The sequence below is a fragment of the Triticum dicoccoides genome, chromosome 5B (assembly GCF_002162155.2).
Source record: "Triticum dicoccoides isolate Atlit2015 ecotype Zavitan chromosome 5B, WEW_v2.0, whole genome shotgun sequence".
Lineage (NCBI taxonomy): Eukaryota > Viridiplantae > Streptophyta > Magnoliopsida > Poales > Poaceae > Triticum > Triticum dicoccoides.
The window spans coordinates 2774742-2779692 of NC_041389.1; the positions used below are offsets into that span (position 1 = coordinate 2774742).

A 4951-nucleotide genomic window follows, 5' to 3' on the forward strand; every position below is an offset into this window, starting at 1 on the left:
GCGGCGTCTGCGCCGTCATTTTGGCTTTTGCCCGGGGGTTTTATCGTCCGGATTGTCGCCGTCATCCTCCTTGGGCGTATCCACCATGTATATATCGTATGACGAGGTGGTAGTCCAGCGCCCGAGTGATTCTGAATCTTCTCCCGCATCGTCGTCCATACCGTCGATGTCTTCAGAGTCGAAGTCAAGCACGTCTGATACATCATCGATAGTGGCAATGAAGTGGGTGGTGGGTGGGCAACGAATTCCTTCGTCGCCTGCTTCCCACTCGAGCCGGACATAGTTCGGCCAAGAGTCTCCTGACAAAGAGAGAGATTTTAACGAGTTCAGCACGTCGCCAAAGGGCGAGTGCTGGAAGATATACGGAGCGGTGAACTCCATTACGGGAGCCCATCTAGGTTCGGCGGGCTCAGAAGCGCGCGGACTGGAACCTACTGCCGGATACGAGTCCGGGGGTCCGGTGTCACAGGCTTCTTTAGGGGTGAGGCATGTGTTCGGCTCTAACGCCAATGAGTGGGTGGCCTGCGGGACGGGGTCCATCCACCCATCCTTGGGCAACGTAATCTGCTCCGGATTTAGGTCCGGGGCTACTGCGGGGGTCATATCCCGAGCATTGTCTGACAACAGGTCTAAGCCGTGCTCATCGTGACTGTCCGGCATTCCTGGCACAAGCCCGAATCTGTTGAAGATCAAGTCTCCGCGGATATCTGTCGTGTAGTTCAGGTTTCCGAACCTGGCCTGGTGGCTAGGGGCGTAGCTGCCGATCTGCTCCAGTTGGCCAAGCGAATTGGCCCGCAGCGCGAAGCCACCGAACACGAAGATCTGTCCGGGGAGAAAAGTCTCACCCTGGACCGTGTTGCTGATGATTGAAGGAGCCATGAAGCCTTGCAGCAACGACATAGAGGAACTCTCAATGAAAGCACCAATGTCGATGTCAAAACCGGCGGATTTTGGGTAGGGGGTCCCGATCTGTGCGTCTTAGGCTAATGGTAACAGGAGGCAAGGGACACAATGTTTACCCAGGTTCGGGCCCTCTCGATGGAGGTAAAACCCTACTTCCTTCTTGATTGATATTGATGATATGAGTACACTACAAGAAATATGCTATCTTGTGACCTCCACTATTGGTCACTGAAAGGTCATAGTTTTTCATTTGCGACCTTTTTGTGACCAAAAACAGAAGGTCAAAAGCTGAGGGGCGTTAACTGACTATAGCAACCTTCTGTGTGATATGTAAAAGGTCGTTGGTTCTTTGACCAAATTTTTGGTCACTAGCAACCTCCCCAGGCCACGTAGGCATCCAGCGTGGCAAGCTGATGTGGCACAAGATTCAGCCCGGTCCAATTGAGTGTTTTACATGGGCCTAGCCCATTAATTCAGCCTTTTATATATGTTTTTCCTGTCAATTTACGCTAGCTACATGGGCCAAGCCCAGCAAATCGGGCTTTTTAGTTTCTAAGATAGAACTTTATGGTCCATTTCTTTTTGGGCCTCGGCCTTTTAAAAGTTGACTTCTTTTTTGGGCCTTTTTGCATGATATTCACGTTTTGGGCCTTGGCCTCTACCAATAAGTAAGTCCAACTCATCAACTTTTATTTCTCACATTTTCACAGTACAAAGAAACAGAACTATTTCATGACAAATATTTCAACAAAACTATATACTTGAAATGACCAGACCAGTACAACCAGACCAGTACAAAATACATCCAGACCAATAAGTGTAGCCTATTACAATCTTTACATATTGTTCATACAACCAGACCAGTACAAAATACAATGAAACTAGCTATGAAGTACAACTAGAACACAAGGCATATTGATAGATAACCACCACGCTTCATCGTCTTCCTCTTCCAAATTCCAAGAAACAAATCATCTAGCATTAGAAGGATCACGCATCAGAAGCATATAAAATCTAATGTTCACTCAGTAGAAACAAGGTGACAAACTAATGTTCCAGGGAGGTAGTTTTATATAATAAAAGAAAACTAGGCACCTGCATAATCACATGGCGGTAGTTTGAGATAATAAAAACTAATGTTCCACACATAGTCTTAGCGCTCCAACAAAGAATCAACTAAAATTACTTTCAAGAAAACAGGTTGTACATCGATCAGGTTGTAAAGGACAAAAAATGGATACATGCAAGCAGGTTTTTAATCGACAAAAAATATAGAACAGTCTACATCTACAAGTAGATACAAGCTGGATTTGATCAAGACTTATAGACGGGTAAAAAAGTTGCATGTTTCAGAGCCAGGACAACAATCCAATCTTTATTAGGAAAGAAAACATGTCTGTTAGCAGCAGGCTCTCTTCGATTGTTCAACTCAATTGGGTGGTTTTGATCAAATATTATCGATGCAACACTTGGCATCACTAAACTACAAGTCCAAAGCATCATAAGCACTAGACATAAATCACCATGGCTGGAGCAGAAAAAGAGAGGAGCGGTTGCTTACCAGCTATGCTATGCTGGAGCAGAAAAAGAGTTACTAGAGTGGGAGGCCTGCGAGTGGAAGAAGAATCATCGCATGGTGGCGTGTCTCTGTCTTGCAGCTACGCGTGTTAGAAAGTGCACCCATCAGGAACCAAGCATATACATGACATGCCGAAAGAATAAATACCATGGCAGCAATGAAATTAAACACCAACTGCCAACAGTACTACTGTTGTCAGACTTGTTTGGATCATCACAAACCAACTAGTATAGCAGTTGGCACACGAAAGTAGCAGCAGTACATGCACCTTCCAGGTTCACATTGCACTTTCTTTTCAGGTTTGCAACAAAAGGAAGAAAGAAAGAAACAACATTCTCAGACGCACTAAGACACGAACTTGACAACATAATATTCCCTTACACTTCTCAAACATAACCACTACCTGGAGCATCAATAAACACAAGCTAGCCTTTGAGAATATCAACATTTGCAGCAACAACTGAAATGCTAGCCCTTTCACAATGCCACAGAACCTCACCATTTACAATCACTAACAAGCTAGTGGCAAATAATCAGAGGGTCATGCAGTAGAAATGTACAGTGAGTTATCTGAGCAGAGAGCCGGTGGCAGCGGCCAAGCGTGAACGAAGCGGGAAGTGATGTCTTCGCGCGGTGGCTCAACCAGCTCATAGACCTCGCAACCCACGACCTTGCGGGCACACACGTCGACGCTGATCCGGTGCTCATCCTGGAAGAAGCAGACCCTGTTAGGTTGGTGAGATGGATGAGCTGTTGGCAGCTCACACATGACGATGACAAGAACCTACTGACTGCGAAGGCAAGAAGGTCAGAGAAGGAGCCCAGCAGAGCAACAATCGAATGAAGCAGGACATCTGGTAGGTCTGCCCAACCTTGATGTCCAGACATGGCGAGGACGCAACACACAACAGCCCTTTCTTACGTTCTGCGGGTTGCAGCTTCCCTTGAGGAGTGAATATATATGGTATATCTTCCCTCATGACCCTACAGAGACAGCAGCAGAAGACATGAACAAATAACTCTGAGCAAAATGTGATGACACAAGAATCATGACAGTGCTGAAAAGATCAATACTTCTACATAGAACATAAAATCAATGAAATTGTCACGAAGTATCATCTTAAAACAACTAAAACTAATATTAAAAAAATTAAGAGTGCTCAATCATGCGTACAACACTTTTAACAGTGCTCAATCACGCATTAGTTGTACAAATTAAGAGTGCTCAACCACGCATTCAGTGCAAATGTCAATGATATCTGTACAACACGCATTAAACAGAGCAGCAAAAAACAAAGCCCGGTCTTATTTCACCATCACAGAATTTTCAGTAGAGCCAGCGGCTGCTTCCAGCCATGCTTTTCACCGGTGTCCAAATCAACCGAGGTTTAGACTAATCGCCAGGCGATAATGGCACTACGTAGGGCTGTACTGTCAGCAACAGTATACCAAAACAGAGGAGAAGACGCATTGACCAGACTACTTGTACTGTCAGTTGGTAATTAACTAACCAAACCATGCTACCTGCTGCCCATAGCAGCCCCATCTAGCCATCGTGATCAATCTGTTGGTAGTGGACTAGCTCTCTCACGCCAAGCAGCATGCATCAATGATTTAATGGGCACATCGGCCCAGCAAAATCAAACAAGACCAATCAGCGGTACAGGATCGGGAGGGGGAGGGAGGCAGGGCCGGCAGCGCACCTATGAGGTCTTGACGAAGAACTGCATCTTCCTGTTGCTTGTGCGTGCGGGAGGGAGTCAAGATGGTCGCGTGACAACGACGGAGCAGGAGCGGAAGCACGAAAACGACGGGTGGGTGCCTGCGGCTCGGATCCGAAGCCGGACCTCCATCGAGGTTGCGGCTCACCAGGGTGACGACGTCGGCAAGGCCGCCGGGTTGTGGGTCGGAGCGAAGGACCTCACGCGTCCATGGCGGCCTCCTTGCATAGAGAAGTACAAAGGGGATTGAGACTTGAGAGAAAAAAAGGGAGACACAAACAGAGGGAGGAAGAAGAGCGGGGGAACACGTCGACCTACGGGACTTCGGTCGGCGGCGGAGCTGCTCCGGCGAGGCGCGAGGCCGAGGCAGCGGAGACCGAGGCTGGATCGCGTTGGATCTCCCTCCCTCGGGTTCTTCTCTCCCTTCTGGTGAGGGAAGGGGAGGGGCGAGAGGAGGAGGGCGTGGGGGAGGCCATGGACGGTAGCAAGCTCCGCATCGAGGGGACGGGGGAGTTCTGCATCGAGGTGGAGAGGGGAGATGTGGTGGAGGTGGGTGGCGGCGAGGGATCTGGATCGGGGAGGGCGACAGGAGGGGCTGCTACCAGCCTGGGCAGCGGGAGGGGCTGCTGCTGCCTGCCCCCGAGCCGCGGTGGGGAGGGCGGCTGCTGCGCCCCCGGTATCTCGCCGGACGTTGGTGTGCTGGTCACGGGGATCGGGGGCTGGAGGTGGCGGCAGCAAGGGAGGAAGC

The 4951-nt window shown here is 49.0% G+C and overlaps 1 long non-coding RNA gene across 1 annotated transcript; it reads right to left on the minus strand.

Annotated features, from left to right (window-relative positions):
* Nucleotides 1-3058: 3058 nt before the first annotated feature.
* Nucleotides 3059-4951, minus strand: LOC119304972. The gene is made up of 3 exons (XR_005148498.1): nucleotides 4186-4951; nucleotides 3355-3466; nucleotides 3059-3273 (listed from the first exon to the last, which is right to left on the minus strand). It is a non-coding gene; the product is annotated as an uncharacterized LOC119304972 (long non-coding RNA).